The sequence below is a fragment of the Choloepus didactylus genome, chromosome 11 (genome assembly GCF_015220235.1).
Source record: "Choloepus didactylus isolate mChoDid1 chromosome 11, mChoDid1.pri, whole genome shotgun sequence".
In the NCBI taxonomy this organism is placed as follows: Eukaryota; Metazoa; Chordata; class Mammalia; order Pilosa; family Megalonychidae; genus Choloepus; species Choloepus didactylus.
In genome coordinates, this window is record NC_051317.1 from 36,168,548 (window position 1) to 36,193,482 (window position 24,935).

The 24,935-nt window shown below is 40.9% G+C and overlaps 1 protein-coding gene and 1 pseudogene across 5 annotated transcripts in view; one reads left to right on the forward strand and one right to left on the reverse strand.

The window, feature by feature from the left end:
• Nucleotides 1-24,935, reverse strand: part of CTNND2 (catenin delta 2) — a 1,032,924-nt gene that overhangs the window by 305,068 nt on the left and 702,921 nt on the right. The window lies entirely within an intron of this gene.
• LOC119506507 lies at nt 17,205-18,601 on the forward strand (annotated as a pseudogene).

A 24,935-nucleotide genomic window follows, 5' to 3' on the forward strand; every position in this document is an offset into this window, starting at 1 on the left:
AAGATAGAAAACCATATAGGAAATAAGATGTGTGTTTGTGTGTGTGTGTGTGTGTGAGAGAGAGAGAGAGAGAGAGAGAGAGAGAGAGAGAGAGAGACAAAAGAGGAACCAAGAGAAAACTTTGAAAGACTGGGAGAATAAATAAAAATGTGAGTGATGTTATCAATGGTGGGATCATGGGTCATTTTGAAGAATCTCTTTATCTATTCTAAGAGGAGCATTTAATGCCTTTATAATTACCATGTCTGTCTTCACCCACACTGCACCATACTCTTCTTGCCTAATTTCATCAAATATCATGCATGCCTCACCTTCTCCCCTGAACCCACTCTGGTATGTGCACCTGCTGCTTTCCAGGCAACGGCCAATGACCTGCCTCCGTGTCCCGGATGTGGTGGGAACAGCCCAAGGGAGTGGGATGAGGGCCCCACCTGCCCCAAACAGGGCACTTCTATTCACGTGGTCTGAAATCACGGGACCTCTGCCGGCAGCCACGCCGTCTGTCATCTCATGCTCACCTATGAATCAACTAAACATGGATGTCCTTTTAAAAAATGTGTTGCCAACAGCATTTGATTGGTCTTTATTCTTAGCTCCCACCATCAATATGACTAACTCACTGAAATAACTGTTTCAATTTTTCAAAATAGTCCAACAAATATTCTAAAATATGAGGAAAATTAACAATTTTCTAAAGGTTAGTGTGATGATGTTTATTCTTACACTTATCTGTTTAATTTACAAAGCCTTTGCTTTAGAAAATGTTTTTAAAGAAAAATATTTTAACTGTCATAATTTGAGTAAAGTTATCTTACCGAATCCTCTTCACTTTCCAACAACTAAGTAAAACTATTTAACATAATAATACTTAAAATACAGCCAACATATGGTAAGAGCTTGCATTATGTCAAGCATTGTGTTAAAGACTTTAAACATGTTTTATATATATATATACACATATATATGTATATATACATTTTATCTTATATTTTACACACACAAACACATTTAATATTCTAGTTCAGGGGTCAGCAAACTTTTTCTGTAAAGGATAAGACAGTAATTATTTTAGGCTTTTTTTAAGGCTTTTTAATGTGTTTACTGGTTTACAGGTAAGGAAACTGAAGCTAAAAGTTAAAAATCTTTTGCAAAGTCACACAGTTAATACAGGGTAGCTTGTAAATGTTTGGAAATGGATAGAGGTGATAGTAGAACAATACTGTAAGTGTAATTAACAGTGCTGCATTATGGGTGTGATTGTAGTTGTAAAGGGAAGTCCAGGGCTGGGTATGTCACTAGAAGGAAAGCTAGAGGACAGAACAGGGGACTGTATAATGTAGCGAAACCTGTTGTGGATGATGACTGTGGTTAATCACACAAAAGTAAAAAAGTTCGTACATGAACCAGAACAAATGCACGTCAGTATTGCAAGGTGTTAATAATAGGGTGGTATTCGGGAAAAACACAACTAATGCAAACTATGCACCATAGTTAACAGTTAACACTGTAATATTCTTTCATCAAATGTAACAAAGATACTATACCATCGCCAAGCACCAATAATAAGGGTATAAGGGGTATGGGATTTTTTTTTTCCCAGAGCAATGAGAACATTCTCAAATTGACTGTTGTGAATGCACAATTCTGTGATTATACCAAGAGCCACTGATTGTACACTTTGGTTGGACTGTATGGTATGTTTTTTTTTTTTTTTTTTTTTTAAGGACCCTACGCACGATGACCCACTGAAGTCTTTATAGAACCCACCTAGCAGGTCTTACAATAAATGCCAACACCACTGAAATCCAGCAGCAGACTTGCTCTCGGAATCCCAGATGTTTGGAGCAGGAGGCAGACGTGAATGAACACACACTGGCCTCCAGCCTGGCAGGTACTGGGTCAGGGCTTCGGAAACTCACCCTCTCATCACATGATTAATGGCACTTTTATGTTTCCTTGGACAGAGAGGTGATCTGGGAAATGTACACGAACATATTTCTCTGCATCTGTTTTGCAACAATCTTTTCTTTCCTCTACAATAAAGATGACAACTGGATGATCAGGAAAAAAAAAATCGAGGTACTAGGAATTGCAGCCTCTAGACTCACAGGCAAGAACAGTTTTATAATTTCATCAAAAGTGAACTGTATACTAAAAGAATGAGCTGTGAGAAACATGTCTGATGCCTATAGTGTCTTGGCAAAAGACATGTAATGTATTGTCTCAGAAGTAAAAGAAAGAAAAGCTAAAATTTTATGTCAAAAGGCAAACTGCTGTAAATGTTCTAAAGAACACATGCATGTGTCAGAAAAGACTTAGGAAATTCAAACTGACATTCAAGGGTATAAATGGTAATATCTCCAAGCAATCTGTGTACAAGCAAGACCAGTGAGATGTAAACAGAAAAAAAAGAAGATAAACCATTTGAAGGCATCTGTAAATGCTAGATACATATCTCCACATTTTTGTTAGCTTTCTAGCTGGAAAAAGCAACAAAAGGAATTTCTTTCAAGTTCCCTGAAAACAGAGAAGAGTAAAATGGGAGGTCCCAGTACATAAGTCTCTTCCTTTTCTGCCCTCTGAAATGCACTGCTTCATGTAATAGACATAGTTTTTACACCAGGTCAAATCACACCTTTTTTTTTGCTTTGCTGGATCTCTTTTTGTTTAACATGCAACTTCTCCGAACTCTCTAGAGGTATTTGGCTGGGAGTTAAACCATACTGCTTGGAAGACATATGAACTTTAAATTTTCTGAAATTCGTTGAAAATAACTCAACATCACTATATGTACTCCTTGTATTTTTTAAAAAATGGTGTATTTCATTTAGCTGGTTCAGGTGCCTTTGATCTACGAACACAGGAAACCCACCTAACTGATAGATTTTAGAAATCTTTAACTGAAAGGAATAAATAACCATAAATCCAGCACTAAATTTTTCTATAAAGAATGAGAGCATGATGATGAAGCGTCTCAGATCCTTCGAAAGGAAGACTTTGGAACAGAAGGCATACGACTACCACTTGGGCTTGTTCTAATTTTAAGTAAAAAGGACTTATTTTTTAGAATACGGCTTTAGTTGGGCATGGCAAAAATCACATGGGAACAATGGATCTGCGCCTCATTTTCACAAGTATCATAAATACACACAAAAGCATAAATACAGAATAAAGAATTAACTCCGCAAATATACTCAGAACAGGGTATAAAGCTGCATAGCGCCAAAGCAGTGAACTCCCTGCTGTAATAAATGCCACAGGCAAATGGAGTTAAATGGGTTAATTAGTCACCGGTGACTATTTTAATTGCGGTGCCGGAAATCAGAGACAAATGCTGGAAGAAGTTTCATTACCAGTTTACCTGGGCTTTAAAGGGGGAGTTCGCCTGGGACAGTGGCATCTCTAAAACATCGTGTAACTGATTACATCTCTTCCTCCCCTTTACCTTTCATAATTAGCTGCACACTATTAAGTTAATGCACATTTATCTACAACAATTCAATTCAGACTGCAAAAGAATCTTTCTAGTCTATAATTATCCTCCAGCTTAATTAGCATAATTTCCACTCAACATATTTTAATAAAGAAGCTGCCGTTATGGGTTGGCTTCCCATGTGGAAACTCTTCCAGGGATCATCACTAGGAGAGACAAATGTCTTCTGTGAACTTCTGCCAATGCAGAAGGAAGACTGACTGGAAGCCAGCTTTGGATGAATGATGAATATTGGGAATGGGAGATTTCTCAAGACGTGGAACCTGCTGGAACCTCCCCATCTGCCACATGGTTCGCTGAGGCACTGGGCAGCCGAGGACTCGTCATTGCTGATGACCAAGGGACCAGGTAACTTGGCAACCACACCACATGGTGCTGGGGGTTGGCCTCCTCCGTTTCTAAATGTCTAGTCCGAAGTGCAAAAACGTCTTCAGGGCTTGTTTTGGATCTGTATCCCCAAAGGATGGCCATTTAAGTGCTGAGATCCAGCCACCACTAGATGTCACTGGTCATTAACTGGGATGCAGATAAATGAGACCTTTCTTATCAGGGATTTTTATTAACATGAAATACCATAATCAACCGGGTTTCTTCTCTGAAACTCCCTTGTGGGGGGGTGATTAACAAAGAGAGGGGCTATTCTATTTGTCCATCACTGAAATGGCTAATATCTACCAGGGGATTTAAGAGGACTGTACATATTTTGTAAGTATAACAGATTTGTTCTGATAATAACCAAAATTGCCTGATTTAAAGGAAATCCTTGAGCTCTAGAAGGTCAACGTATTTTGCACGGGGGATATTTAACTATTTAACTCCTCTAAAAGACGTTGACAATGTTTTGAGTAACGTTTTAATTCAGCTCCTTACTGCTTCTATCTGTTACTCGGAGGAAAGAGCGTCTTCTCTGAGTTTGCAACATTGAAAGGGAAGTCAAAAGTAGACAGCAACTCCTCGCTGCAGAAAACGATGCTCAGAATAAGTGGAGCTTTGAAAGGAATGATAAATTGTTGCTGTCACGTAGAATGATTTTAAATAAGAAAACTATCAAGGAAGTGGATGGATCAAGAAAATACGACTTTTAATGTGCACACTCCAGTGGCAGAAGGTGAGGTTCAGATACCTTGTATGAAGTAGGGATTTTAGAGATGCCTGCCATGAGTGTTGTTTCTAGAAAATGCAGGTAGACTCCATGTGACATGGGGCATGTGTCTGCTGTGTTCCAAATATTTCTTTTTTCTAGATATATATTAGATCCTAATTTTTTTTTTTCAGTTCTAAGTGAACTTATAGAGCAATTTCAGTAAGGTATTCACTTTCTCAGCCACTGAAAGCACAACGTAGAAATAATATCACAAATGCATATAAAGTGATATACAAAGCGGCATGCTATTACAACTAAATGAAATAAAAATATATATAATAGGTATTCACTTTCTCAGCCACCAAAAGCACAACATAGAAATAATATCACAAATGCATATAAAGTGATATATAAAGTGGCATGCTATTACAACTAAATGAAATAAAAATTATATAATAGGGACTCATTTATGTCACTGCAACCTGCATTTTCTTATATTGGCACTTTCAACTATTCAGCAGTGCTGTACCTGTAAAGAGTTCCTTACATTTGTATTTATTTCTTCAAAATTATGAGTTACATTTTTACTCTTTTAAAATAGGATTTCCATAACAACGAGCAATTTGCATACTGACTCTCAAACTCTTGCACTGCAGCAAAGGTTTTCCAATAGCATTCTCATTGGCACCTGAAGAGTTAAGGGATGTTAGTTAATAAAGTTGAACTGTCCTCATTTCAACCGTGGCGTTAAATCTCACTCTGTTCCTTTTCTCTGTTTGAAGAATTTTTTTCTTTTATAAATACAATCTTGCAGCCTCTGAAGCCAGTCTGCCTTGGGTGGAATCCCAGCCCCTGTATTTGCTGGCTGTGAGAGCGTGGGCAAGCTAGACCACCGCCCTATGACTTCGTTTGCTCAACTGCACAGGGGAGATGGTTAAGAGCCTGTAGCCAGTTGGGTTACCAAGGAGTGAGTAAGGCAAGGCAGACGAAGTGTGCACAGCGACCCCTTCCCCCACTTCCACCCCAGCAAGCCCGCCCGGCTTCTTTAGGCTTCAAAAATCCAGAAGAACAATTTCATAACACATTGGGGGTCCTTAAAACTGGAAAACCTCTCATTTGAAATAAATTCTGTGCCATTACAATAGAAATGCTAGAGAACAGTTTCCTATGATTCGTCAATCTTTGCCAAAATAGATCTAGCCTTCAAGTTTTAAAACGTCACATTTCTTCACTTCTGCAGGACCTAAATTTTAACCTAAATGTACACTGTCTCCATAACTTAAATTCAGTGGACCACAACACGTATTTAACTCCTTGTACTAAATGGCATCAAAAGAACTGACACACATTTACATGTTGAATATAAAGAAACCAGTACTTTGGATCTCAATAACAAAAAAATGTATGTACATGAAGTTCACAATATAATTTGGCATACATGTAAACACTTACAAAAAAGGGGCCTCTTTTTGAAATTGTTGCCAGAGTTCCTCTCTAGACCTGCACTTTGGAACAACCCTGCAGAATTATTTTTACAGGAGTAAGTCCTATCCCTGGGAAAATGTAGGGCATGGTCAATATTTACATTAACATAATGGAAATCCAAAGGCGGAAATGTTCATAAAGTTACATGTTTATCTATAAACTACAGAACACAAAAATCATATTAGTGATTGGAAAATTATAAAAATTATAAAGCAAGACTTTGTTAACCTTGGGACTATTCATTATATATGACAATTACTTTTCAAAAGCTCAGACATGTTTGTTAAACATTGCTGTTCATAACTCATATTTCACCAATTCCGAACTCCTAGTCAGAAATAAAACCCTTATGATGAACTTGAATGACATTTGTATCTAAATCCTCAATTTTGAGTCCACTTTCCATTAATATTTGCATTTAGTAGAATTAGTTCCTTCTAGAAGAATTTTCCTAAGGGGACCTGTTCATATTTTTATTTTTCCCACAAACAAAATGTGCAAAGATGGTTAGATTTTTCCCTTTACATTATTTCCAAATTTCTGATGTGAAACTACTAATTTATATGCCCTAAAACCTGCACAGTAAGTAATGCATTTATATGTAATTAATATACGCTGGCTAATAACAATTGGTGAAATGCCACACAACAGCTACACAACTTGCTGGGTACATGATTGTATTTCTATAAGCCTATTCTTAGCATGCATTCTAAAGAAGACAATATGGTAAAAAGATAATCCAGCCACTGTAATATTTAGTCTATGAGGATTCTCATGCTTTTCAGTGTTAGATTTCCAATAGGTTGGTTTTTCTTCAGCAGATAGCCAATACATTATGCAATGCTCATAAAAATGACAAGATTGCCACTTCAACACCCTCAGAAGCAACGTTAGAGAGGATCAAGTTCTTTTCTCCCTAATTCAGTGTTCGACATTATACTTCTAGGCTATTTCTCTTAATACTTTCTATGGTTGGCATTATTGGATTATAGCACCCCCTTCCTTAGCCTCATTGCTGCAAGGAAGCTTAAAAGAGCAGATTATAAACCTACAATAACTGGCAGACAGAAGAAGCTAACCAAATAATAGCTGGTTCGTGTGAAGGCCACGTGGAACCAAGCACAAAAATTATTTATCCAAACTGAAAGTATATAATGCATTTCCAGGGAGTAACCTACTAATTATTATGCTCTGGGTGCTCGGCAAGAAAATACAAAATACCTAAGGAGAATAAGCAGACATGTTAATTACTGCTGTCACTCCAACTACAGCACTACTTTTCAAAATTTATTACAAGGAGCACTTTGTGAAATATTTACTCTGTAACTCAGTGCACACACCTCCAGCACTCATATCCATGGATGTATAATTATGCAAAAAAAAAAATCATCCTTATTAGAGGTACATGTATTTTGACAGGATCCATCCCATCTCATCCCATCCCATCATTTAGAAAACACTATTCATGTCAATAAATGTACTTTATTACCCACTAATGGATGGCAATCTTTAGTTTGAAAAAGTCATTATATGAATTAATAAATATACATGTACATGCCTATATGTATGCATACATACATATACACATATATACATAAACATAGGTACCACATTCTAGATAATCACGCGTAGTCCCATGTCACATAGAAAGTATTGCACATAAAATGCTGTTTAACAATTTGAGTAATAATTAGCTTTAAAAGCTAAAATTAGACTTGCGTGGGGAAAATTTTTTATGACTTCCTTTTACTGACATCCCTGGCTTACTCTGCATTTTGCCCCCTCCTTCCTGCCACAGATGCTTTACCTTGCAGGGACATGTAACCACGTGACGAGGATGGTGAAGCTGCTGATATTGCCACCACTGTCATCTGGACACTAATCTTGATTCTCAGGATGGATCCAACACTCAAAAGAAGAGGGAATACTGGGCTCAGATCATACACTGGGAAGGATCACGTTATCCCTTGAGTACCTCATGCCCTTCCAAATTTAGTTCTGATTACCAGTTGGGTACTGAGAAAGCTGGCCTTAATTTTCCTTTAACTTCACTACACTTTGATTGGTCTCTCCCTGACTCCAGGCACCCACTTCCCTCTCACCTGGTCCTTTTACACTACCCACACCTAACAGGTGCCTAAGGAGGGAGGCCCTTATCTCCACCCTTCTCCCTGGCCCTTGTAAGCTCCAGGTGGCCCAATCAAGCAAAAGAAAACATTACTCACCAAACGGCCAATTGCAAACTCAGTAAATCACTCAGTCATCCCAGTGAAATTATTTTTCTGACAGAATTATATCATTTCTTCACCCAATCACTCACCATCTATTCTGAACCAGACCACTCCACAGCCACTCAAGTTATTTCATACTCAGAAATTATTATATAATTTATTTCACTGCCTAGGCTGTAGGCATTTGACTATGGTGTTCCTCTAGGAATTTTTTTTTACTATATTATTTTGAGAAATGTAAATACTTTTAAATCAGTGTTTTTCACATATTCTGAATCAGGACCCACAATAAAAACATATCTTAGATCCACGTATGTGTACACACACACACACACACACACATACACACACACACACACACACACACACACAGACACAAGTCTGACGCTCATCTCCAAAAAGCAAACCAAACAAAACCAAACAAAACTTTCCTTACTGTGAGCATTATAATCTATCCTATCCTATCCTATCCTATCCTATCCTATCCTATCCTCTCCTATCCTGCTCCATTACACTCCATTCCTTTCCTTCTTTTAAAAATGCTGATCAAGACTGTCTAAATCTATTCTTGTGGTCTCCAGTTGAAAAAAAAAGTACTACTCTAATCAGGTTATAAACACCTGAACTGTATGCATCTATCTGATAAAGTATCATAGAATTTAATTTTTATCTATTAGACTCAAAGGTGTAACTTACTAAAACATATTTGGGCAAAATATCTACCTTAATAGTTCAGAGAATAATATTGGAATTTTACCCATGAGCACGTAAGATAAATCCTATATTAGAACCTGGGCCACCTCCTGTTGCTGCATGGCCTGCGAGCTAAGAATGGTCTTTACAGATGAACACTTACTATGGATTTGATGTTAGGGACCACTAACTTTGGACCCCAACTAAGTGAAATGTCATTCCACCCCCTGAAAGAATTGCATTCCCATTAATAGACCTATATTACAAAACAGTACACTCAATTATTAGTATTAAATTTTGGATTTCATCCATAAAAATTCTTGTGGAAATTGTTTTCTCTCTTGTTCTATAATATCCTTGATTTTGCCTCATGACCCATAAACTCTAAACTATTTACTGTCTGTCACTTTGCAGAAAATTTGCTATCCCAGGTTTTAGAGTATCACTTAAAAATTGGTATAATTATTATCATGCACACCTGTCAAATCAGTGCATGCTCTGGCTGCAAGCGTAACCATACCCTGGGGCCCAGGTGAACACACAGGTGTTCTGTCCACTAGGTGTAAAACTGTCCCCACCTCCTGAGCTCCAGGTACAAAGCTGTTCCTTTAGTTAGAGGGAAAACCCTTCCTCTGAAGAGGAATCTCTCTTTTTAGCCAAGGAAACTCAAAAGTCCTTGTTTAACATTACTTTGCATTTGTTTTCAATTTTAAGAACCATATGTGCAAAGGAAAATTAGGCTTTTCGTTCAGTGAAACTGTTCACCTAATTCTCGCGATGGGAAGGTACACAACACTGTGGTGGCGGGATTCCACTTACTGAGACCCTCCATAAAATGAGCGGTCCCTGTCTTCCTTTCAATAGCAAATGCATTTTGAATAACTGCCACTTATGAAAAAATGATGTTATCGAGCAACTTATTACATTTAAGAAATTTTAATTTGATTTTAGGTTGACATGAAGCAGCATGGATTAGCTTCCTCTGTGCATACTTTCCACTGGGGGAAAAAGTTTGTCTCTATCCTGATACACAGTTTCCCTGAAATATTTTTTGCTCTTTTGGGTATTAAGATTTTCAAATTTTGCACAGAAAGAACACAATTTAAACAAATATATTAAACTAATAATAATATAACACAAATAAATAAAATAAATAAATTTTATGGGGAGTATTTGCACTTTTTGTTTTCTGAAATGACTTTAAATTTTTCCCTTTTTGTAAAAATCCTGACTGCTGCTTCATTCTCTCCATTACACCCCCATAAATACTTCTCTTTGGTACATGTGTAACTGAAAACCTTAAACCACAATCCACATCAAGTACCCACTGCTCATTCCCATCTTAACCAGAGGGTGAGCAAAGGTGTATCTTGTGGATACTGTCACTGCTGAGAGTTTTACTTACCCTACAGGTAACATTCCATAATTTCATGAAAATCAGACTAATTTTCATTTGACGGGGTATTAATCAAAGCTTTGTTTCTTCAGACCTTTGGTTTTTTGCATGCGTGGTAATTTGTATGACTGCACTGGGCCCTTTTTGAAGTTCTGTTGACTGTATGTCTATTTTAGCAATAACAAATACACTTTTCATTCTTATGAATACACCATTTTATTAAATCCCCATTTCACCTGAACACACAGTGAGGGAAATAATCTGCACTCAGAGAGATGTTAGAAAAGCATAAGGTAGGAAAAACTTGATCAATATCATATTAAACACATATTTTGGGAGACTAATTACAAAACAGATGTGTAGAAATAAATAATTTCCACAGAAATCTAGTTGAAAGAAAAAATAACAATAACAAAATACCTTAAAACTTTCCCTGGAAGATGGCTTATTTAAGGTTTATTTAACATGTCCTGGCCACACAGATTGAATCAAAAAGTTTATCTGAAAAGAGATCATAATCAAATGATCAAATTAATTATTCATGACTATCTTAACCCTGCATGAAATGTTACACCTCATTTCTGCTTATAAACCTCTGATGAAAGCCGTGATTTTTTTCTAGGCAATGAAAAACAAAGTTTCTTAAGGATAAAGAATCTGGCAGGCCTAGAACTAGAACCAAGATGTATAAAAGAGTCTTAAAAACATTAAATATTTCTTTTTCACTTGCTAATGTACATTCCAAATATCTTTCTAATAAAAGGAAAAAAGTAAACTTTGGGATTAATGGAATTTGGTCCTTATATGGAGTTTTAGCAGCTCTCGCAATCTCATTATTCTCTCAGGGTTGGCATGAGAGCTGGAAGGACCTGTTCCCTGGTTCTGCACATAAGTAAACCTCCGCATGGCAAGGTGGGGAGGGGGACTGGTGCCCTCAACTGGGCAAAGTACCAGGCACCGTTCCAAGTGTTTCATGCGTAAATCATTTCAACTAACCCTCACACAACCCTAGGAGGTAGGTGCCACTCTCATTCCCACTTCACGATGGGGAAACTGAGGCACGGAGGCACGCTCCACTGGCCCAAGGTCTCATAGCTGGGAAGGAGCTGAGGCAGGATTCAAACGCAGGGCATCTGGAGCCAGAGGCTGTGCTCCTAACTTCCCAGTACAGACTCAAAACCACGAGCTGGTTAGTGGGGAGGTTGGGACAGGAACGTGGTGCTCCCGACTCGTGCTCAGACCAGCCAGACACCGTGCAAGCCAGTGAGATGAGAGCACGGAGACGGTGGGGTGAGACACACATGCTTCGGTTCGAATCCCAGCCTCCTGATTCCTAGCTGTGCGCTGGGGCATTTCACGTGGGCCTCCTGCTTTTCAGCTGCTTCAACGACGAGGGTCCAGATTGTTCTGATGATGAATGAGATTTCATTGCTAGAGCACTGCTAATCAACAGAGGCTTAATGAACATCCATCCCCAACCTTCTAGCACATATTAAACACCTCTGTCTGTTCCCCACTTACTCATAAACTCCTGCAGCTCTACATTCAAGGCAAACAATACTTTGAGACAACTGGAATTAAAGTTTGACATGACTTCAATTAATCTGGATTCTATTTTGTGCCAATCCGTGGGGGAAAGCACCGAACACAATGTATTTCTTTAAAAGACATTTTACTAATTGTGTTTTCTAGACAATTTAATGCCAGCTAGAGAAACATGCAATTTGTAGATTATTGAGCATCTGATTTTAATTCCCAAGTCATCCGTTACTTGCACATGATCTAGAAAATATAATTAAAAATGAGTCTCTGTTGTTTCTTTGAAACTCAAAACAATTTCGTTTATTAATATAATTATTTTAAGTGATGCTACTTTATGGAACACAAAGAAATGATTACGTTGATTTAAAGAAATAAATTGTATCTCAAATTACAAAACAGTGCAGTGGATTTAATAGTGGCCCCCAAAAAGATACACATCCAAGTCCAAGCTGCTGGTTCCTGTGAGTGTGGCCTTACTGCAGATAAGTTAAGGACCTTGAGATGAGTACGTCTGGGATTTAGGGTGGGCCTGACATCCAGTGATGGGCATCCTTCAAAGAGAAAGGAGGGGAGACTCGAAGCGCAGGGACCCACAGGGAGAAGCAGCAGAATTGGGGTGATGCGGCCATAAGCCAAGAAGCGCAGGAGCCGCTGGAAGTGGGAACGGACAAGGAGGGTCCTCGCTGGGGTCCCTGGGGGGAGCCTCGCAGGGCCGACCCCTTCACTTTGGACTCCCGGCCTCCAGAACTGGGAGAGAACCCGCTTTCTGATTTTTAAGCCACCCAGTTCATGATGATGTATGGAAGTCCTAGGAAACTAACACTATGATTTAAGAGAAAAAGAGAAACATGGAATGAAAAATATGCCTTAATGAATAAACAACTTGACAGCCCCTTCCCTCACCCTTTTTTTCTTTCTGGAGCAGTGAGAGAAAAGATTATTTTCAAAAATCCTAAAAGCAGAATCTAATCATTCAAATGACCAGCAATTTTAGTTCTATAATGCTATTTAAGAAAATACTAGCTTTCAAAATTATCATTAATATATGAAGGAAAATAGAAATCACTGTGCTTGTCAGAGTAAATCATTTGATTTGGAAAAATCACATTTTACACTCATTGTTAATTAAAAAAAAAAAAAAAATGAAAGAGCTTTAACAGCTTTAATCCTGGAAACCCAAAGCAACAGTTTCCAAGCTGTTATTTTAGACAAAGGTGCAGCTGGCCTGGTCCTTTGCCCCATCAGACCAGGGAGCCAGCAGCTTCCAAATGCACCCTCCTCCAGACACCCAGCCTCACCAAAGCGCCTTTCCCTCTCTCCAACTACCACCTCCACCATGCCCCAAAGCCTCTTCCTCTCACTTCTCTGTCTTGCCCGGGCCCTCATCTCACAAACATCACCTCCATTCCAACGCCTTCCGTACTACTCCAGTGTCTTCTCATCAAGCCTTGAATCCCCACAATGGTCTCTTCAGTGACGATGTTCTCCTGAACTTGAAGTCAACACAGTTCTCTTTGCTACACACTGCCGGACTGCGTTGTTGGTGAACAAGAGGGAAGGGCAAATCCACTGGCTTCACGTTAGTCGTCATTCATGCCGTCTTCCCAACACTGATGAGCTTTCTCATCTTCTCGGTTCTGCCCCTGAATTTTGTCTGCCTCCTGCCTCTATCTGCTCACTTGGCTTCTTTCACTGGTCCTATGTCCGTTTTTTGTTGTTGTTTTAATTTTAATAGACTATTTTTTAGAGCAGTTTTAGGTTCACAGAAAAATTGCCCCCCAAGTAGAAAGAGTTCCCCTATGTCCTCTCTCCCCCAACCCCACCACATGCAATTTCCCCTATTATTAACATCCTATGTTAGTGTGGCACATTTGTGGCAACTGATGAACCAATATCAATCCCTTGTTAGTAACTAATAATGCCGCTAGTTTACATTAGGGTTCACTCTTCCTGTTGTCCAGATAGTTCTGTGGGTTTTTTGATATGAATAATGTCCTGTATCCACCATGACAGTTTCACTGCCCTAAAAACACCCTGTGCTCCGTCTATTCACCCCTCCCTCTTCCTGAATCCTTGGCAATCACTGATCTTTTTACTCTCTGCCTTTTCCAGAATGTTAAACAGTTGGACTCACACAGTCTGTAGCCTTTTCAGATTGGCTTCCTTCACTCAGCAGTATGTGTTTAAGGCTCCTCCATGCCTTTTTGTGGCTTAATAGTTCAATTCTTTGTATTGCTGAATAGTATTCCAATGTGGGGATTTATCATGGTTGGTTTATAAATTCATCGGACTAAAGAACATCTCAGTTGCTTCCAACTCTGGGCAATTCTGAATAAAGCAGCTGTAAACATTCGTGTGTAGCTGTTTTGTTTTCTTTCATTCATTAATTCAATGAATATTCATGAAGCACTCATCATGTCCCAGGCAGTGGGCAAAATAGGTACACTAAGGGGACCATAATACTTTTTGGTCTTTCTTACATGGAATTTACATTCTATGGGGGAAGCAACAATAAACAGGACAGAAAAAATATGTCACATGGTTGGAAGTGCTAAGGAGAAAGAGAAAGATGATGAAATAGGAGATGGGAGGTGCCATGCAAGCTAAGGTCCGGGATGAGGAGATGATATGTGAGGACATGTCACCATGGCTACTGGGGGTAAGAGTAGAAAGGCCTGGGTTCAAGTGGAGGGATCAGTTAGGGAGGTATAGATATGGGAGCCACTGGAATGTAGATGATAATTGAAGCCTTGAGTCTGGAAGAATCCACCGAGGAAACGAATGGAGTTGGGAAGAGAAGAGCTTCCAGGACTGCTCCTGGGGCTCCAACACTCCTCACCCCCGCCATGACGCTCTCTCTCCATGTGGCTTCTGGTTTCCTCCTACTTCACAGGTGCTGCTTCAAGCCCATCTCCTGACCCTTAAATGACGGAGGCTCCAGCTCTCCTGTGGTCCGTCCTCTTCCCTTCTTGATTTTCATTCACCCCATGGCGTTCCCATCCATATGCATGGCTTTAATGACCAGGTACACTAAGGGGACCATACACTTTTTGGTCAAAACCAGGGAACTTCTGAGACTTACAGAGGGTGATACTAATAATGGCATCATGAAAAAAGGCATACACTGGGACTGCCTGGACATAGGAACATGTACAGTTGCTCAATTCTATCTTCAAATGCCTTTTAATTTTGATCTTATATTTCAAAACCAGAAACGCTCGTTTCCCCAACTTGAGTATTTTTGCCTTGGTAGAGTATCCACTTGGATGTCTAAGAAACATTTCCAACTTAGCATGAAGAAATCTGCAACAGTGATATCCCTCCAAAACTGCTCTCCTTGCTGTCTTTGACATCTCAATTAATGGTAACTCCATCCCTTCAACTGCCCAGATTGAAAGCCCATATCCAATCTGTCAACAAATTCTGTCACCTTTATCTTCAGACTCTATCTGTAATCTGACCACCACCTAATTCCATCTCTGCACACACTGGTCCAAGGCACTGTCATCTTTCCTCCAGATTACTGCCAACAGTCTCCTAAGCGGACTCTGTGCTTTGGACCTTGCCCCCCGGAGTCTGTTTTCACAAGGGCAGGCAGAATGATCCAGTTAAAATCTCAGGAAGATCATGCCACTTCTTGATTTAAACCCTCTGATACCTCTTCATCTCATTCAGGGTAGGAGTCAGTTTTACTTTGGCCACATCATTTAAAAAGCCTGATATTGTAAATTACACAATTTATTTCTGCTTTTTTTTTCCTTTTCTCTGTAAGATTCATTTATTGTGAATGTCAGAACACTTACAATCCAGTAATATTTTAACTCAAATGGAAAGGGACACAGGTCAGCAGGTATTAACAGCAACCCACCAAAAGCAGACCAAATATCAGCATGGTGGAATAACATATTAAAGCATTTAATAATGTTTTAAAGCATTTTATCCACCCACTCTTTTGAAATCACTGATGGCTTTCTATTTTTCCTCATGGGCCTTATGGTGGTTTGGAGCTGTATGTACCCAAGAAAAACAAGGTCTTAAATTTAATCCATTTCTGTGGATGTGAACCCATTGTAAGTAGGACCTTTTGATGAGGTTACTTCAGGTAAGGTGTGTCCCACCTCCATCAGGATGGGTCTTAATCCTTTTACTAAAGTCCTTTATAAGTGGGATGAAATTCAGAGAGAAGGCCACAGGAGAAGCAGCCAGAAGCTGAAATCAGTGGAACCTGGAAGAGAAGTGAGAGGCCAGAAGAGGCCACCATGTGCCTTGCCACATGCCAAGCTAAGGATCATGGGTCACCAGCAGCCCCAGAATGCCACAGTCAACAGGAAGAATTTCCTTGATGACACCTTGATTTGGACTATTTTCCCCAGTCTCAAAACCATGAGCCATTAAATCCCCATTGTTTAATCCATCCCTTTGCATGGTATTTGCATTATCAGCTCAAGAAACTATAACTGGTCTCTTCCTCCAGTTTCTCCCTGAAGGTTTCTTCCTGCCCCCACCCCTCAAGACCCTCTCTTTACCCAGTTCCATCTCCCCCTTCAACAGACACCCCTCAACTGTGTGTCTTCAACTTCCTGGACACAACAAACAAGCCGAGGGTAAAGGATGGTGGGTGAAGTGATGGTGATGGTGGGGAAAGCCTCACTCCTGACCACGGTGGGACCAGCTGGAAAAGACTGATATTGCCCAAAGAATGGGGGCACAAGGAGAAAACAGAAAAGAAAGATGAGGATTTACCTTTTTTGAATTAGTATGAAAATTGTTTATCACACGATACATCCTCAAGATAAATCAGAATTAACGAATAGGTAGCTAGTCTTTTGCAAAAATATTGTATCAAATGTTTTATCTTTTTTGGCCTTTTTAACAGTTGGTCTTCGCTCCTTGGGGCCAATGTTGTCTTCACTTTTCAGAAATAATTATACAATCGAGTAAGTTCCAGAAGGGAAACAGTCAGCAAGTGAAAGGAAAAGTCATGTATGTTTACATTGCTGGCTAAAAGAGGCTGGGTAAACCACATTTTAGGAAAAGTTCATGAAATCCAAGAGCTTTTATAAAATGTTCCCTTTACCTGCCTGAGGTTGTTATCCCATGAGAGATTTTAGTGCAACTGAAATCAAACTGTCACAGGAAATCGTATTCGGCAAAGCAATGGAAGATGGATGGCCAATGGCAAAAACTGGAAGGACTGCAGAGAATAAAGCCAACACTTGAGATGAAATCTGTCTTTGCTTAGTGCTTAACAAGCTACCCAAAATTTAGCATCTAAAAAAAATGATAATTGTCTGTGGAATCACCGTGGCGGCTGGTACCCTGTACACATATCCGGAAAACCGGAGGGCCTTTAAGGACCTCATCACTGCTCAGGACTGCGGGGCTCAGGTCCGCGTGCTCTCCGCACCACCCCACTTGCACTTTGGCCAAACCAACTGCACTCCCGAATTTCTCTGCAAATTTCCTGCCGGCAAGGTTCCAGCATTTGAGGTTGATGATGGATTGTGTGTGTTTGAGATCAATGCCATTGCCTACTATGTGAGCATGAGGAGCTGTGGGGCAGGACTCTAGAGGCAGCTGCCCAGGTGGCACAGTGGGAGAGCTTTTGCTGACAGCGACACAGTCCCCCCAGCCAGTACCTGGGTGCTCCCCACCTTGGGCATCATGCACCGCAGCAAGCAGGCCACAGAGAATGCGAAGGAGGAGGTGAGGCGAATTCTAGGGCTGCTGGATGCTCACTTGAAGACGAGGACTTTTCTGGTGGGTGAATGTGTGACACTGGCTGACATCATGGTTGTCTGCACCCTGTTGTGGCTCTACAAACACGTCCTTGAGCCTTCTTTTCGCCAGGCTTTCCCCAATACCAATCGCTGTTTCCTCACTTGCGTTAACCAGCCCCAGTTCCGGGCTATGTTGGGGGAGGTGAAACTCTGTGAGAAGATAGCCCAGTTTAATGCTAAGGAGTTTGCAGAGAGCCAGCCTAAAAAGGACACCCCACGGAAAGAGGAAGGCCCATGGGAGGAGAAGCAGAAGCCCCAGGCTGAGTGGAAAGAGGAGAAAAAAGCGGCTGCCCCTGCTCTTGAGGAGAAGACGGATGAATGTGAGCAGGCGTTGGCTGCTGGGCCAAAGGCCAAAGACCCCTTTGCTCACCTGCCCAAGAGTACTTTGTCTTGGATGAATTTAAGTGCAAGTATTCCAATGAGGACACACTTTTGGTGGTGCTGTCATATTTCTGAGCTGGTCCCTGTGGTATTCTGAGCACTGCTTCCCTGAGGAGCTCACCCAGACCTTCATGAGCTAAAGCCTCAACACTGGAATGTTCCAACAATTGGACAAGCTGAGGAAGAACGCCTTTGCCACTGTCATCCTCTTTGGAACCAACAACAGTAGCTCCATTTCTGGAGTGTGGGTCTTCTGAGGACATGAGCTGGCCTTTCCACTGAGTCCAGACTGGCACTCTGGACTCAACATGGCGGAAGTTGGATCCTGGCAGTGAGGAGACCCAGATGCTGGTTTGAGAGTACTTTCCCTGGGAGGGGGCCTTCCAGCACGTGGGCAAAGCCTTCAATCAGGGCAAGATCTTGAAGTGAACATCTCTTGCCATCGCCTAGCTGCCTGCACCTGCCCTTCAGGGAGATGGGGGTCATTAAAGGAAACTGAACATTGAAAAAAAAAAAAAAGATAATTTATTTTGTTTCCAAATCCAATCCAAGCAGGGCTCAGCAGGGATGGCTCATTTCTGCTCCAGGCAATGAAAGGTGGGGAGGTTCAGCTGGGGTCTGAAGGTTTCATTTTCAAGGCGGTCCATTACCATGGGGGGCAAGCTGGTGCTGGCTGTCTGCTGGGAGCTCAGCTGCAGTCCTGGACTGGGGATCTCGGTTCCTCTCCACCTGGCTCTCTCCATATCCTGCTTGGGCTTCCTCACACTATGGTGGCTGGGTCCCCAGAACAAGATCCCAAGACAACAAGCCAAAAATCCAGGGCACTTTCATGGCCTGGCCTTGGAAGCCACGTAGCCTCTCCTGCCATTCTCTATTGGTCAAGGCAATCACAGAAGAATACCAGATGAAAGGAAAGGGGGAATGGCCCCCAGCACCTGAGGAGGCAGTGGCAAGGTTCTAGGACATGTGGACTGGGAGATATGGTTGTGGCCATCTTTGAAAAATGCAATCTGTCCCTGAGCTCAAGTCTCAAATTTGTCATGTTTCTTTAACTGACTAGCCTATTTTATAATTTGTTTTACCTCATGATAACCTAAATGTGAAGAACTGAGAATTTAACCCAGCTCCGAGTGTTCTGGTTTGCTAAAGCTACCTTTATGCAAAATATCAGAAATGGATTGGCTTTTATAAAGGGGGTTTATTAGGTTGCAAATTTACAGCTCTAAGGCCATAAAAATGTCCATACTAAGGCATCAACAAGAAGATACCTTCACTGAAGGAAGGCCCACGGTGTCTGGAACACCTCTGTCAGCTGGGAAGGCACGTGGCTGGTGAATGCTGGTTCTTGGCTCCTGGGTTCTTTCAAAATGGCTTTCTCCAAAATGTCTGTGGCCTTCTGTCTCCCTCAGCTTCTCTCGGCTCTCTACTTGGTTCTCCTGCTGTGTTTCTTTCTAAGCATTTGAGAGTCCTCTCTTAGCTTCTTCAAAGCAAACTCAGGGCTTCATCCCTTGGTTTAGCATCTCCAGATGTCCTTCTGTCTGCATCTTCAAGAGTCTCGAAAAGTCTGAGTCGATGTCAGCTCTTAGCTTCTCCCAGGGGCAAACTCTGGATTACATATCTTAGCTTCACTCCAAAATGTCTCTCTTGCTTCTCTGAGCGTCTCCTCTCTGTGAGCTCTCTTAAAGTACTCCAGTGATCTAATTAAGCCCACCCTGAATGGGCAGGGTCCACAATGCTATGGAAATGATCTTCACCCACAGTTGGGTGAGTCACATTTCCATGGAGACACTCAATCAAAAGGTTACAACCTAATCAACACTAATATGTCTGCCCCCACAAGACTGCCATTAAACAACATGGCTTTTCTGGGGGACACAGTATATCCAAACCAGCACACTGAGCATCTCAGAATTTTACTAAAACAAAACAAAGAACCAGGCACCTCACAAGTCTGATGACTTTCTGTCTTCTTTAGAATCCCTTGGCATCCAGGCCTTCACCCGTTTGTGCCCTGCTTAAGCCCCGAGGCTCACAGCACTCTCTGCATCTCCTACTCTGCAGGCTCAGGAGAGTCACCGCTCCTCTAGATCTGCCAAAGACTTAACATGGTTTGTGCTTTTTCTCCTGTGTTTCTTCCTGCCCAGATTTAGTTTCCCTTCCTTCTCCACCAAGCCTTCCCTCGCTGATCTGCAAACTCTGCTGAATCACATTGTCTACATCTTTTCCCAACCACTCAGCACCACTGGACTGCATTGTATCGTCTTCCTTGCCCTGAGACTGTGGGGTTAGGGATCATACAGTCTTCCTCCTTACAGCTGCCCTGTTCCTAGCACAGGCCCAAGTCGGGGCTCGATCCGTTTACTATAAATCTCATTAAACTTCAGGATGACAGGTGGCCAGTCTTCAAACATTTGATTTGCAAAGCGGTCAGTTCCACCACTCAGGGAGGAAGCAGGGAATTCTTAGTTACAAAGATGCTGGGTCATATTTAGAGCAGTGTGAACACTAATGCTAGGCTCAGATTCATTTGGAGGCCAGGACAATAGTTCCTCTTTATTTGAAGGTATACAACATAGATTTGGAAACTTCTGGTTCCACCACTTACTACTTGGAGGACCTTGGACAAATCTGCATCTCAGTTTACTCATATATAAAATGGGAACTATATGGCATCTATTCTATTGGGTTATTTCACCATTCACAGACATACAAATGCATTAATATCTGAAAAGTTCTTAGACCAGTTCCTGGCTCATAAAAAGAGATTAGTGAATGCTTGCCTTTTTATTCTATTTTACTCTATGGCATTAAAATATACATTAGAAAATAAACATTTTTTGCATGACTCATGGCATGAACTCAATAAACAGTAGCCATTATTATTACCATTATTATTATTAGGCATTCAAAAGACGTTATAAATTTGTGGTTTGATAATTACTAATGGCATGGGGTCCTAGGATAGTATCTCTCTCTCTCTATATATATATATATATTCACACACATATACACACTGTGCTAGTTTGGATCTATTATGTCCTGCCAAAAACCATATTCTTTAATGCAATCTAGTAGGGGCAGACGTATTAGTGTTGATTAGGTTGGAAGCCTTTGATTGAGCATTTCCATGGAGATGTGACTCAATCAACTGTGGGTAAAACATTTGATTAAATTATTTTCATGGATCTATGGACCCTTCCCATTCAGGGTGGGTCTTGATTTAATCACTGGAGTCCTATAAAAGAGCTCACAAACAGAAGGAGCTGCGAGCATCTGAGAGGGACATTTTGGAGAGAGTTTTGGATAGATGCTGGCCGAGGCTCTGAGATGCTTGGAGTTGCAGATGGAAGAATGTTTAGCTGAGAGATGAAGCCCAGAGTTTGCCCTGGGATATGCTAAGACAGGACACCCCCACCCCCCGCCCCCAGGCACTTAGAGAGAAATGTCCCAGGAGAAAGAACCAAGAACGCACAGGAGCTGAGCTGGGAGCTGGAACACAACCTGGGATCAGCAGACTCCAGCCACGTGCCTTCCCAGCTGACAGAGGTTTTCTGGATGCCAATGGCCTTTCTTCAGTGAAGGTATACTCCTGTTGATGCCTTAATTTAGACACTTTTATGGTCTTCAGACTGTAACTTTGTAACCAAATAAACCCCCTTTATAAAAGCCAATCCATTCTGTTATTTTGCGTAACAGCAGCATTAGCAAACTGGAACACACACCTACACACACAACTAGCTGATTTATATGCTCAGATATAAATCTAATCATGTCACACCCTGCTTGCTCTCATCCTTACAATTCAAAATTGCTCTCCTCTGACTTACAAAGTCTTCCGTGACCTGGCTCCTGAGTTTTTTCTTCCATCTCCTTCCTATCACTCTCGCCCAAGTCCAGTCATGCCTGCTCCAGTCCCAGAGGCCTTCCCCGAACTCCTGAAACGCATCAAACTCATCCCTCCCTTGGACCTTAGATGAACTCTTTCCTCTGTTTCCCCAAACTTTTCATGGCTGCTGCTTTTATTTAGAATTCATGTCGCCTCTTCAGAGGGGCCTCTTGTCTACCCAGTCTGTTTTAATTATTTGCAACGCATTTATCAGTATTTTTTCTTGTTAATTGATAAAATGAAACTTCGTGGGGGAAGGGATGATTTTTATTCACCTTTGTAGCTACAGCACCAAAAACATTACATAATACTGATTAGGTCCTTCACAAAATATATTTTTACATAAATGCTTCGAATATTAAAAAAGAAGCCAAGCTAAGGCTCTCACTCCTCTCATTCCTCTCAAAGAGCCAAAATATTCAAGATGACTCTGTATTGTTTTTTATAGTCAGGTAACTTCTGTGTATGAACATGTTTTAGTAGCTACTGAAGAGGGAGGAGCCCAAGTATATGGTTCAAGTAGCATATGCTAGAAATCTCAAGTAAAGGAAGGTTACAGAGATTATATCCAGTGAAGAATGAAATATAGTGAAGCCTATTATAATATTGAGGTCACATCTGTAAAAACCAATTGTCTTTTTTATATTTTGAAACCTCCAAGATCTTGGGTTGCAGCTGGCTATCGTGACTGACCAGCTAACAAAACTGCCTTGGAAGCAGTGGCTTTGAACCTTTTTTCTGTCTTAATACGAATGGGCAATATAGTACTATCCTATTAGCCACATCAATCAGTGCTGTCAGGGGTTCAAGAACGTTGCGATTCACCGAACTACCATCCGCAAGATGAAAGCTAGAGCCTTGCCCAGCAGCTTCCTCTGCTGCACATGCTATAAAGGTTTGAGTGTTGGGTCTTTCGGTAATGCTGGGGAATTAACATTTACTTAAATCACCCTGGGGGATATGATTTACATATCTTTTTTGAAGCCATTAATTGTGATAAAAATTAGGCTTTCATATGCAAATTTAAGTTTTGCATGTAGTATCAGCAGAAGAGTAAACCATGAAGAAATTTACTACAAATCTTTAGTTTTTTTCAATCTTTAATAGTTACACAGGTTTAACTGCAACAATCTTAAATAACAACAATTAATGTCCTTGCTTTTGTGCCATCCACATAAATAAAATGTCTCTGCCAGAGAAATTTTTCTCCTAACTCAGGAAATCAATATCAAAACTGTTCCCAATAAAACACTCTCTCTTTCTCAGATCTCTTTAAGATGAAAAAGAGCCAACCTAACAATCTCAGCTTGATTTAATCCTTGATACCTAGTCTTAAAACCTTCAAAAAACACTTCATTCCCTTTACAATGTCATCCTGTCTTCTATTCCAATTATTCTTTACCATAATTATGCTGAGAAATTCTGAGAAATTTCTAACCAGCCTGCCTAATCCATTAGTTAACTGTTAGAAAAACCCTGCGATTTTAGTAAGATCAAATATGGATCGTTTTTTCACCTGGATTGGTGTAGAAATGATTTAAAGAAACTCTTGGTTTTGTTCATATTATAAGGAGTGTGATTAATCCAAACAGGTACATTAATTTTATCGCCACTGTAAGCAGGAGCCAAAAAAAAGAAAGAAAAGAAAAGAAAAGGGAATCAATATATTTGGAGTTAGAAATGAAGAGACCAATTTTTCAAAAAGAAATATATCTTAGGTTATTAAAGAAATTTCTAAAAAAATGAAAATAGTGGACACAAAATATTCAGGATTGGGTAGACTACTGTGCAGTTTAGGAAATGCAATTCTCTGGATTAAACTGAAGCAGTCATTTAGTCTGCTAAGAGAAGGTTGGGCTGTGTTTTTGATTGGCTTTGCACCATTGGTGTCCTCTTCCTTGCCCCATGGGCTCCTGCAAAGTGTTCAGAATGGAAGCCATTAGGAGTTATCACCAGACAGCAGCCAGGTGGTCACTGCACTTTAGGTCCCTCTTGGGTGACTCTTCATCTGCAAGGATGACGTCTGGGATGTGTCAGGCATGCCGATCGCATGGGGATTCTGCAGCCACCTGCTGATCACGAGGCACAGGGTTCCTCCTGCAATCTGCTGTGGTGTCCAGTGCAGAGCTGTGAGGAGAGGGTCTAAGGTGCGGGGAGGTGGGCTGGTCGCAGAGAAGGCCCAGGGGACAGATGTCGCTGTGAAGCCCCGAGTCATGGACTTGTATGGGAGCCAGTGGGTCTGGATCTCCATGTCTCCCCGTCTTGGCTGAGAACCGAGGTGTGGCCACAGGAGCAGTCAGAAGAGTGGCACGAGGGTCTGTGCCCCAGTTTAAAAGAATTTTGCACAAGAGTAGAGGAACCCTAGGCTCACGGACAAGAGTGGCTCTTAAGACATCCCATCCCAAGCTTATAAAACACCTGCAAACGAACATTCTTCCTACATCTGCCCAGCGAACCAGGGGGGGATGCCTTCCCGTGGGTTTCCTGCAGCTACCGACTTCACATATTTACCTCCTTTGAACTTCGCAATAACCCTTCGAGAAAGGAATTGCTATCCTCACTGGCATTTCGTTTTGTTTTTAATGCACATGACAGAAGAAAAAAAACGGTGTCTTAAAAAAGAGAGAGAAACAGATACTGTTGGTCAATAAGGATGAGATTAGAAGATACTTTTATCAAATTAGTTTGTAACAATTAGAACTGGAAGGCCCTGTGATGTGTAATGATTTACTTGGCCTATGATACTTTTGCTAAGTAAAATATACTTTATTTCTAACGCTGCTCTAGGAAGCATTTTTCTTTGCAATGTATTTTCATGCGTGTTGCCATTATTTAATTTTAGGATGGCGTGCATTTGCCGTTCCTGAGTTTTAGAAAACATTTAGACTGATGGCTGGGCCTGCTAGGCCTGCGATCGGCTGGACGTGATTGGGCTTCGTCATGGCGAGGACACAGCTTGGAGAT